The following is a 13129-nucleotide window of genomic DNA, read 5'->3' as shown; positions in this document are numbered from 1 at the left end:
CAAATCGCATAGTCTACTCTTTATTAGATGTTCAAATATTTTACTGAAAACAGGTAGCAGTGAGATTGGTCTAATTTTCGACGGATATGGAGTCTCTCTTCTTGAATATTGGTCTTTCTTGAGCTATTTTAAGAACATCACGAAATACACCATTTATTAAGCATTGATTGAATAAATACGTTACATGTTGTGTCAATAACTCTTTACATAGTTTTATTATTTTTGTCGGTATTTCGTCGTTTGTCGACTTATCTTCCTGCAATTTACTAATTTGATGCAGTACCTCGTTTTTTAATATTGATGTGAGAAATATGCTGTAAACAGAGTGCGATATCGCGTTTGCTAACAGTTTAATGGCTATATCAGATTCTCTTATTTTATTTTTACCAGCTTGTCGGCTGTTTCCTTAAGGTGTCGGTTAAGTTCGTCATATGTTTGAATAGGTTCATTTATATTTGTATCATAAATGATTAAGTTTTTAATATTACTTACATTTTTATCTTTTATGTGTATGTGATCTCTGTCAGCTTGCCAGAGAGACTCGGTGTTATTCCTCAAATGAGTAACGATGTTGGTGCAGCGTGTCTGTTTAGTGTTTCTAATTAAGGCTGTATAGATTTTCTTTTAGTAATTTTCGCTTCAGTTTACTGTATTCTTTTATTTCCTGGGTTATCCAACCCCTATGAATTTTTTCTTTACTGTATGCTTTTTTTTTTGGGGGGGGGGGGAGTGATTTCTAACAGCCACTGTTAAGCATAGTAAGAAAATTACTAAATTTGTCTTCTATTGCATGTTTTTCATACATGGCGTTGCAAGTTATGTTTCTTAGAAAATCAAGAAATGTATATATATAATTGGTTTAGTATTCTTGTCTATTTTTGCGTTATTATTTGTGTGATTATACTCCAAATTTGTTTCTAATAGTTGACAAGTATGGTCTGAGAGTCCATCAATGATTCCGTATTTTATGAAATCCTTCTCTAAATTTGTTAGCGCATTGTCTGTTGCTGTTTGAGTGAGAAGTTAGTTGAGTTGGATTTTTGATTATATAATTTATGTTGTAGGAATTTATTAAAGAGAGTACCATCTTTCTTTCTTTTGTGTTTATTAAAAATATCAATGTTGAAGTTTCCGCAAATTAAGATATGTTTTTCTGAATTTTGCCTATTTTATCTAACAAGATATTTAGGTGTGTCAAAAATGTGCAATTGTGCCTTGTTGGCTTCTATAAGTTGCTACAAGAATTAAGTTGAGATACTGCTGAGCATTCAAATTCAAATTCAGATTCAGTGGAAATATCACATAATTCCGTTAATTCTTTAGCGTTGTCTAGTTTAGCAGAATTTATTAATATTAGAGAACCCCCTTTTTTCTTTTAATTGTGCATAAAGTACTTATTACCTTGTAATTACTAAAATTTATGGCATCTAGATTACCACTGGTACAACAGTGCTCAGTAAGACAGTTAATTTCGGAGTATGATCTTATTGTGTATCAATACACTGACAGTATTTTTATTTTGTGACCTTACCACTGATATGTCTTTATGAGTTTCCAGTTGAGAGTTCAAAAGTTCTATTTCATTTTCGATGATCACATGATTTCCAGTTATTTTTCTTGTTATCGAAGATTTTGTTCTTCCACTCCCCCCTTTTTACTTCACAGCTCCTTCACTAACACTGTCACATGCACGCAGGGATAATGTTGCCACACACTTGTTCTTCTGTTTGCCCTACAGGAGTCACGTGCACGTTCATTTTTGTCTTGGTCTTGTGGGTATTCAGACTCGTTCCGTGCACACGCTCGAATTTTTTTCTTGGTTTCAAGCTGGGAAATTGTTTTCGGCTACTTTCTCTGTCCTCGTTGTTTATGGTGAGAGGGTAGGAAACCAGTTTTTATTGCTCGTGCATTTTCATATTCGACACATTGTTGCAATGTATACTTTTGCCCGTTTATCATAAGTTTATTGTATCAGAGGTGCGCGATGTATCTGTCGTTTCTGGCTTTTATAAGATGAGGCTTTAATTGTTCTCTCACCACTTTGATGCAGTCAGAGAAATGTTCTGATACACCTATTCCCTTACTTCGAAATTTAGTCCTGTTCCATAGAATTTCTTCTTTTTTTGTAAGAGAGAAATTTGATGACGGTGGGTCGTTTCCCCACTGATTTCCCATTCTGTGACATCTTTCGATCATGTCGCTTGTTATGTTGATATTTGTACACTTCTTGATGATGTCTACTCTTCGTTCCATGTCTTCTCACCGTTCATGTTTAGTTTTATCTTCACTGACACCGTACATAATTAAATTATCTTGTTTCGATTGTCCTTCCATGTAGTCTAGTTTGCATTTTATTTCATTTTTCTCGTTTAATATCTGTATCACTTTTTCCTGTTCTTTTTAAAATTGTTCTTCAAGTACTTTTTCTTTTTGCACACCGCGTTCGTGGGTTTTCTCGGGGTTCTCCCGTTTCCTCCCACTTTCTTCATTCCACCGTTTCATTCATTTCTCATTATCACCGTCTCCTTTAGCCTAACCGGCATAACCGTGGGACGTAAAACTCAAAGATTTCATTTCATTTTTTCTTTTTGCACGCATGTTTTGTAGATCCATTTTTATTTGCTTTAATTCTTTGTGTATGTCATTTCGTCCATGTTTTAGATCTAGCAGTAGGTTTCTAACGTCATCATTTTCCGATCTAGGGTTTGGCTGTGTTGCTTGTGATAGTAATAATATCACTATTTGCGTAGCACTAATAACGACACATTTCCCCCCATTTTTGTACCTGTTTGTATTACTTGGATTACTTTTTGATAGCTGCCTATGACAGCTCTGTATTGTTCAATAGTATCACGTATCTATCAACTCCGCACGAGGAGCACCGACTTCATTTGATATGGTTGACAGTGACATAGAAACGGATTTAGCATTCTTTTTCTTTCTTTCGTTTTCTGTTCTCATTCTATGAGCTGACGATGAGACGGTCAGTAATGAAAGCTAAATGCCTTTCCTTCATTCAGGGTGTTTTTATTCGTAGCGTCACGCTAAATACTTTAGATTTCGATTTTCATATAGCCACACTAGGATTCCTTTATTGATCACGAGTTCGATGCCATTTGTGAGCTTGTAGTAGACATCATCCTGTTCATGAACTCTCCTGTTTTCTTCCATTATCTTCATTCTATTATACTTTTTCACCATAATTAATTTTTAGTTTATTGTCAAATTTAAAGTGAACAAATTATAATCGTGGAACGTTAAACCAAAGTTTTCATTTTACATTATACAGAATCGTTATTCACGACTACAGCTCAGTTAACTATAGATAAAATCCTTTATTTAGTTTTAGATACGAAGACTGTTTATGTACATTTGATTCTTTAACATTCTTTTTATTTTGATCTTTCCTGTCTTTTGTTTTAAATATAGTTTATGGAGAAGTAATAATATTACTCTGAATTACGTAAAAGAAATATCCCTGTTAACTTGAATGTTGGTTGTGTTGTAACTATGTTAAAAATTTTCGAGAATTTTATGTAGGATGTTAGTGTATCAAAGTTTATTTATAGAATAATATATATTTCTTAATGAAAAATTACAACCTGTATTATATGCATCTAAATATTTTTATTTGTGCCATGTGTATGCACGTTTAATGATTTAGCAGAGTTGTCACTATGTATCCTAAGATATATATATTTTGTTTCTTGACAGCTATGTAAGAGAGTATGTACCATTTGAGTATATTTGTTCCATAATGAATATAATTGTGTAGATATTTTACTTATAGGTTGATGAGGCCTGCACCATCTTTCTCAGCCCACTCTTTTCTTTATATGGAGAAATATTCGTGGTTTTTTCGCCTGTCTCTTTCTTTGAAGTGAACAAGAATTTAATGCTAAGATTTACAGCCACTAACATTTTGATATGCCGTGGGAATCGTAATCGGATGTGTACTCTCCTGATATGGTTGCGGCTGTTGCCATCGACTACCAGACACTAAATGGATAATTTATACTTTAAAAAATCTTGCATATTATTTAAATAAGTCCCCTTTCAACATTAATATCAACATTTTTTTTTTAACTATTAGGGATGATCATCTCACGTACACTAGCTCAAAACTTAGAAGTATCAATTATCCATAAATAAAACAGTCTTAGACACAAATATTTAGTCATGCTATTTGTAGTTTAAAGATAGTGATACCTTGAAACTTTATTAATTTGTTACTAGGTGCAACAAACTCGAATTTTCAAAATGATTTTAAGAATACATACACTGAATATTAAGACAAAATATTAATAAATAATAATACATGTGTGGTTTGAATACAAATGTAAACTAATCAAATTAAAAATATAAGAATTTGCATATTAAAAATAATATAAAACGTCACATAAAACATAAACTAGCAGTGAAAATGACACAAAATCCTTCCATTCTCAGCTTCTGACAACTAACTGAACAGCGAAACATATGGATAGCTCAAGAGCTGATTAAACCTACGAACAGACACACACACGAAAAATGTGCTGGGCGTTCGGTTCCAGAACAAAATTTGTTCGAATGTTTCGTTAGGGTTCCCAGTTGTCTAACTTCTGCGGTGTTCGGATGCCGGAAGTAATAATTGTAATTCATTTAAGTTTTCTTTACTTTGATTTCTCTCTCTCTCTCTTTTTTCTTTCTTCTTAAGCCCATAGGCAAATCGATTCAACTTCCAGTCTCTGTCTATATATATATTCTGAAAAGTGTGCTACTTACACAATTCAAAATCTCTGAGGTTTGTAGTTCTTCAATGAATCCGTTCATAATTATATTCCAATTCTTATTGAAGTTGCCTTCATCCTGATTTAAAATCGAATGTTTTTAAATTACATCACAACTCAACCATAAAGTCATAACGAAGTCCAAGAATAAGTGTATTTCGTTTCCATATTCCCCTAAACTTTCATCGAGTCAAAGTTGTGAAGAGATAGGGGTTTCAGATTAGCTGTAGATCACACACAAATATTGAAAAGCATCTTTCTTTTTACAAAATGTATTTCGTGAACAACTTTGCAAATTAGGCCATTTGTCAGTACAACAGTTTCTTATATTGGAATGATAAAGAAAAATATGAAAACTAGAATTAAAGAACATATAGGAGATGGTTTCCTGGCTATCAAAATGATTAGGCCTATCGAAACATAACTTAAAGGAGGTCAAACTGACAATCAAAATGTCATCACTAGCAAAAAATAAAAAATAAAATAAATAAATTAGTGGACTAGAAACCAAGAATGCGCATATAATCAATTCAATGCTGTATCATATGCCACGTGCGGTTTTGAATATACTGAAACAGAAGGCAAAATTGAGGAGAAACATGTAACTCAGGAGAACGTATTATGCATTTAATTTCGGACGTTTTTTAGTTGTAAGCAAAGTGTAATATATGTATGTATGTATGTATGTGTATGAAGGTACTTTCAGTTGTGTTTAGGAAGATACTAATATTAGTATGAAATTGCATCTTGACACGTGTTTGTGTGCGTATAGATACAATTACCGGATGGCTGAAAAAATGACTAGGAGGAACATATCAAGAGTGTTAAGGAACTCAATAGAAACCAAAGAAAAGAAATGTGTCTAATACTTATAACAGAAGAATATGCTTTTAGAACTCCTACATAATGACCAAGTTCGTGGTCATTGGTTTTATGCATATGAACTTGAAAGAATGAAAATTGCCTTAATATTTGTCGGAACATGTAAATGACTAATGGCTCCAATATTTTCATGTGGTTGTAATAGGCTAAATTCCACGGAAAACTATAGATGGTTGTTGGGTCTCGTCCGAAAAGTAAATAAATAAATTGATTGGCTTATGCTCGCAAAATCGATTACTTGTTTTTATTCTTGGAGCTGTTATTTCTTATTAATATATTTAAGTTACGAAATTGTTGAAAAACAAAGATGCTCTGAGAAGCTGCTAGAACTACAGTTTCAAGAAATATGTCACGATGTTCAGTATTATATACAACAAGTATGGTATCCCCAAATCTTTTCAGTTATATTCCTCCTCCCTATGTTCATTGTACGGCTACCCAATTTGATTTCAGTCGCTTGATGCATCAGAATACTGCACAATTTCGTAGTTTACTTTGTTACTGATTTGCCATTACAAAGAATTCTTTACCTCTACTTTAATGCATGTTTCGTTACACCCGATTTTTCTTGTTTTGCTCCATAATTACAAGGAACTAAATGTACTTCCGGAACATTTAATTTTTCCTTTTCCGTCACTAAACGTATTTTTTTCTGGTATTCTCGAAGGTAACACATGTACAATTCTTATATATTGGTTTAATATTTGGTTGTTACAAAATTCAAGCTCAATTTCAAACCACAAGTTAAAACATCGCCGTAACTTGTCTGGAACTGAATGGAATTAATCGAAAGAAAAGCGCATAATTAACACAGTATTTCCAATGAGAAACAAGGTTATTTATTCCAGTAGCATAATAATATCCGGTTTCAAAGCAGATAATGTCTTCGAATGCATTCTGAACACTGGTTTAATTGTTGAAGACGTATATCTTCAAGAAGTTGTCGACACCGAAAAAAAGTGGAAGTAAATGGGCGCGAAAAGTGTAGCAAGGCTGATGGATGAGGCAGGAGTTTTGTGCCGCAATGTTTGAAATTCTGCAACGTCTTTTCTGTGACATGATAGAATTATTTCGGTTGGCCAATGCTGGATATAGGTCTAATTGTCGGTGCAAAATATCAGGCTGTCGTGGTTTCACAGCAATTGAGGAAGCGTTAATGAATCACTCAAACAACGGACCATCGCAGTTACCTTAATCTCTTTGGGTGCACCTGTGACTTTGAAATTTTTTAGGAGTAGCAGTGCCCTCTAATTATTTCTCAGCACATTATCGGTTATCATATAAAATTTACTTCTCATTGCATGTCACAGTGGGGTCGAAAACCGGTGTCTTTTATTGCGTAGGCGTAACGTAGAACGGACGCCCTTCTTCCTCCAAACGACGATTTCTATGGCCTTTGATGATTGGCGTACACACATTTGCCTAGTTTTCAAATTAGAGTTCTTTGGTGTCTGCCTTCCGTATAATCCAAGTTAAAATCCCCACGTCCCACAATGGTCCTAATTCCCAAAAACGTGGGCAAAAGTCCAGAAAATAATTTAGTGTATGTGAGCTTTTGAGATCGCTAACTTTGAATTAAATATTATTTTTGTACAAAACGAGATTAAAAAAAAAAAAAAAAAAACATTATGGCGGGTTTACAATGAAATACTTAGATTTCAATAAAACAGTATTTGGAAACGAGGGAAATATTTCAAATTTCATATTATTGTTTAAAAAAATAAAATGTTGGATCCAAAATTTAAACAAATCAATTTTAGGAATAATTGGTATTGAGCGGTTTTCGAGATTTTGAATTTTAAATTAAAATAATAGCAAAATAATTTTATTAATACTGTTATTCAAAATTTTTATTCATTTTATATCAAGCGAAAAGATAAACTGTAATACGCGCCTAAAAGCGTGTTTTTTTTGGGGGGGGGGGGCGGCGCGGTGGCTCAGTGGTAGAGCGTTCATCTCCGGTGTGTGGGGTCCCTGGGTCGATCCCAGCTCGCGCCGTGTGGACTTTGTGGTGGACAAACACCGTGCTCGTGGGTTTTCTCGGGGTTCTACCGTTTCCTCCCACTTTCTTCATTCCACAATTTTTTCACTCATCTCTCATCATCACCGTCTGTCTCCTTTAGCCTAACCGGCATAACAGTGGGACATAAAACTTAAAGATTTCATTTGAGAAAAGCATGTTTATAAATTTTGAATAAAACAATCTAGGACAAGTGCGGCAGCTATCTTTTGTTTCACATTAATGAATAATGATATAAAAAGTTGAAAAAATGCTTGAGAATGTGATCTTGTGAGACTTCATCATGATTTAATTTTCATAATGTTTCTGTAAAGGAGGGTTGGCATCCCTTTGGTTCCCCATGTCTCTGCAGAAATAAAGAAAACATTACATAAACATAATCCACCTTATGCAGAGTCGTTTTGACGTATGATTAGCGTGGTACTAAAGGCCTGACTACTGCAGCAAACAAATGTTAGTCGAACTCTTTAGTATGGCTCTGATCACACGTCAGAACGACACTGCATAAGGCCCAATATTAATATTTAAGAAGGAGAAACATCTAACAAACTTTAAATGATTGTTTTACTGATTCATCATTAAACATTTTACTGATGTCACGTGTTTTACTGATTCTCAACAATCCAGTGATGTTTATAGTATCACTTCTCAGTATGATAAATTCTATATAGGACAAATTAAAAGTAATATTTGTACCAACATAGATGAACATATTCATCTCACCTGGATTCAATCCTTAACAGTTATTTAGATTGTCATTTCGCCTCAGGGAAAAGAAATATTATATTGCTAATGTGCGGTTAATGGAAAAAGTAAAAGCTTCGACTGAACGAAAAATTAAGGAGTCCTTTCACATTTCCAAATTAAAACTTGGACTTAATCTGGACAAAGGAGAAATTAACCTGATATGGTATCAACTTTTTTTTACTACATATTGCCGCCATTTGGAAAGAAAGAAAAATAACAATAACGAACAGTGACTATCTTTACAGAGTTCAAAGTTAGTTCATTTGCCTTAGTGCTTTGTGACAAAATTTTGTAGTTACTTCAAATTTTCTTTTATCACTCCACCTTTCCACATGTTTTTTTTTTTTCAGTTTTGTTTTAAACCTTTTTCAGATACGAAGCTGACGAGGACCGTGAACCTCGAAAACATTGCTTAGTTTTTATAAATATTGCGGCGAGTACTAACCTTTTGTTCTCTATTGGGAAATATCGTTCAATACACTGATACGGGAATAAACTGATACCGACTTGAATACCTGCACAATCAACAAAGAATGAGGAATTAAATTGATTTTTGAGATGCCATATTTATTATATGTAATAACGAGCGGTCAGTTTTTAATATTCAATTATAGTTCTTACAATTTTTTCAGAACATCTTTGTTATTTAACAATTGCATAATTAAAGTATTTTAATTAGCGTTAACTGTTCCTAGGACGAAAACAGTCGTGGTTTTCTGAAATGTAAGCCTATAGATTTATACTCAAATGAAACAGCTATAGGGGAAATGAATAACCGTTCAGTGTTTTATCTCCATGGAAACTTCATAAATGTAATTATTTATCAGAAATTATATATGTAATTGGATTAACAAAACTACATATATGATCACACCTTGTACCTATAACATGCGTTCTGTAAATAGTATTATGTATTTTTATATGTAAAATTTTCCTGAGTCCATGTAATTGTAAGTTGTTTACTCTCTGCTTGTGCTGCATAGACGAAATTAACGAGTTACGTACAAATGTGTTACATTCTTGCTATTACATAGATACATGATTCACCTGCCGTTTGATTGAGACTTAATAGAATTTAACGCTACTTATCAGGAGTTATGATCAGTTATCTGAGCACAAAGAGTGGCCTGGTTTTCTATTACATCTTTCGATTATCATTTATACTTCGGAAGGTTAAGCGTCTTTTTTACAAATTTATAACAAGTAATCATGAAATGTTATAATTACTAACGTGCAAGTTAGTAACACCAGACTGTAACGCTAATTCTGTCGTGATCTATGTTACATATGTCCTGATTCTAAATGTTTATGCAATACACGAGATTATCTGGAATAATTCAACACATTAATGCACTTCATACTGTATATATATTATTATCCTTTAACGTATAACTTGTTCGACACCTGAAAATATTATACATTTAGATTACACAAGATGGTTCCTCGTTACACCTATATCTTTCCAGTTACTATAGCAACGACCTTAAAACAAGTAACAAATCATCATAGCAACGATAACAAAATCTCAATATAATACAAAATATTTAAATTATTTCTTTATATGATTTCTTCTTCTTGATAGCTTGTGCCTTTTTAAATAGCTCATTTTGCCCGTAAATACAAATAATACTTAAGTACATAAGATATATATTATCGTTGTATAATGGCTCCCGAATTACTGGGACTTCTTTACATTGTTCACAATTAAAGAAAGAATCCTGAACCGTTAGACATTTCGTATACATTAGTTACCTCAGTTTTTGAAAAACCCTCGTATATATAAAAATTAATATTCATAAAATAAATTTCATTTTTATCCCAATATCATTTTATATTTATTCCATAATCAATTTTATTTTAAGTCTAAAATTTTACCGACGATATGGAGATATTGAAAATGTGGTACGTTTGTTGGTTATTTTTAGGTCCTAAATAAATTCTTTAATTCAATGCCACTTATACATATTAATAAAGTTGGTGTACATTAAAATACAACTTAAACTATTTTATTTATTCGGGCATAGTTAGCATAAACTTGATAGAGAATATTTGTTTCGACGCATAGATGTAATTCATAAAATATGAGCGAAGTAGAATTACAATAAAATGAGAATATTCCAAGTGAAACAAAACAAACACCAATTAATATCACAAAAAGAAAAACACTTCAAATATATATTATTTGTAGCTATCATTTACAGGATTTGAAACATTGTCATTTAAGTTTAAATTACTGTTTCTATATTCTTGCGAATCTATTGTTAACGTGGATCGACTTCAACTTCATTTAGGTAAAGTGACATTACTAAAATATTCGATTAGGTTAACATTGAATAGCACAATCTTAATTACAGTCCTGTGTGTTGTTTCCTTCACTGATGCTTTGGTTTCTATTTTGAAAATATCTGCCACCTAGGTAATTTTTACGGAATCTGGCAGTAATTAACTCGATTACACTAGTTAACAAAGGTTTTGTTACATAAAAGGAAATACCTGTTCTTAAAGGAACTTTTTGCGCTGAATTCGAATATGCACTCGGTTTTTCTCCATCACGTACGATTTTCCCGTAACAGGGATTTTCGGGAAAATCCCTCAAAAATTTCCCTTTTTCAGATATTTTATTCCCCTAGCTCCTGTCCCCTTACATATACTAACATAGAAATCATACCTAAGTATACTTTGATTCATATTTAACAAACCCTCCAAGTTTCGTAATAATCGCTTTATTCTTTCTAGAGAAATAAATATGTTTGTATGTATACTATGTGTACTGTTTATTGCACCTTATAGTAATGCTTTCAGATCTCTTAAGTTGAGGTAAAACGTTTTGCTTTATTACCAAAAACACATATATAAAATATAATACAATATAATTTACAAGTGTGACAGTTTACAATAAACAATAATACAAATGTACCAAAAGGTCATAAAAAGACAATCAAAACTATCACAATATATGAAACTTCCATTGGGTTACAAAAACGTACACTACTTCCTTCTTTTTGTAAGAAATGTTGCATTCTCTAACAAGACCCCAACAATAGTCCCCCATCATTGAAGGATCCCATCGTCCCTGGTACCTTTTCTCCATTGCCATTATATCTTGGTGGAATCTTTCCCCCTGTTCGTCGCTGAGAGCACCTAGGTTAGCAGGAAAGAAGCTGAGGTGGGAGTGCAAAAAGTGGATTTTTAAAGACATCCTACAACCCAACTCTTTGTATTTCTGTATCATGTCCTGTACGATTTCTGTGTAACTCTCAGCTTTGTTATTGCCCAGAAAGTTGCGCACAACACACTTAAATGCTGTCCAGGCAGCTAGCTCAGCACTGTTTAACTTGCTGTCAAAGCTAACATCAAGCATTAATTTCCTAATTTGGGGACCAATAAACACTCCCGCTGAAATCTTAGCATCACTCAGGTTAGGGAACTTATCTCGCAAATACTTGAAACCTTCACCAGATGTGTCCATGGCTTTGACAAAGTTTTTCATAAGTCCTAACTTGATATGAAGTGGCGGTAGTAATATCTTATTAGGATCTACCAAAGGAGCGTATTTGACGTTGCATTCTCCAGGTACGTAATTCACTCTAGGTTCCCATTCCTTCACTTCATAATGTTTGTCATCAGCTCGGCTTTCCCATAAACATAAAAAAACATTGGTACTTCGTGTAACCGCACTGCAGTCCTAATAAAATACCAACTACCTTGAGATCACAACATATTTGCCAACAATGGTCCTTGTAATTTATAAGATTTAGCAAAGTTGACATGGTGTCATAGGATTCCTTAATCTTCACTGAGTGCGCAAGTGGTATAGAAGGTTTTTTATTTCCATTATGTAAAAGGACAGCTTTAAGGCTGACCTTTGACGCGTCGATAAATAACCTCCATTCTTCTGGAACGTAAGGAATTCCTAGCTCCGCCATCAACCCATTTATATCCGTACATACGCACACATTATCTTGCATTGAGACATAGCTTGAAAATTGAACATGCCTTTTCCTGTACACTGATATGTTCGTTTCTGCATCCAATAAGTTCCACTGCTGGAGCCTTGATCCCAGAAGTTCCGCCTCTTGTTTTGTCAGGTGCAAATCACTGACTATGTCATAAAGTTCACATTGCCGGATGAAATGTGGCTCGCGAACACAGTCAGGGATGAACGTTGGATCCTTGGATGTACATGTTGATGTCGATGGTTCATCAAGGTCATGATTATCATCAGAGTCTTTTGGCCATATCTCTTCCCAGTTGGTAGGGGGCTCGGGAAGTGGAAGTTCATCCCCGTGCGGAATAGGTCTAATTGCGGATTTAACGTTGGGATAACTTATTGTGTATTTGCTTTTTTTTTAGAATGTCCCTTAACTACTGAGACAAAAATAACAATCATCCAGATGGTTGGTGGGTTCTCTCCACACATTGGTACAGCAAATTTCATGAACCTCCGTTTCCCTTTGGCCCATGCAAGTAAAGTGACGTAGCACGACGCACAAATTATGTTGGGTGCCCAAGTTTTGTCCTGATCTCCCACACGACATCCGAAATATATATAATATGCTAGTTTCACCGATGGCGTAATGGATCTACACTGTCCTTTAACTACAAACTGGCCACACACATAACAAAAACTTTGGTGAGTTAACACACGAACGCCGTCCTCTTGACGCCATTGTACTGATCACAAACTAAACTTCTGGTCTTAGTTGGGTAT

The 13129-nt window shown here is 33.8% G+C and overlaps 1 protein-coding gene across 1 annotated transcript in view; it reads left to right on the top strand.

Annotated features, from left to right (window-relative positions):
- Positions 1-9940, top strand: part of LOC145668054 (uncharacterized) — a 62400-nt gene extending 52460 nt beyond the window's left edge. Inside the window, exon 4 of the transcript XR_014127963.1 lies at positions 3791-9940. The gene's annotated coding sequence lies outside the window, so the exon portion shown is untranslated. The remainder of the gene's footprint in view (positions 1-3790) is intronic.
- Positions 9941-13129: the final 3189 nt, after the last annotated feature.

This window comes from Thermobia domestica, chromosome 13, assembly GCF_964235325.1.
Source record: "Thermobia domestica chromosome 13, izTheDome1.hap1.1, whole genome shotgun sequence".
In the NCBI taxonomy this organism is placed as follows: Eukaryota; Metazoa; Arthropoda; class Insecta; order Zygentoma; family Lepismatidae; genus Thermobia; species Thermobia domestica.
Note: the sequence above shows the minus strand (reverse complement) of the source record. Positions and strands in the feature narration are given on the sequence as shown.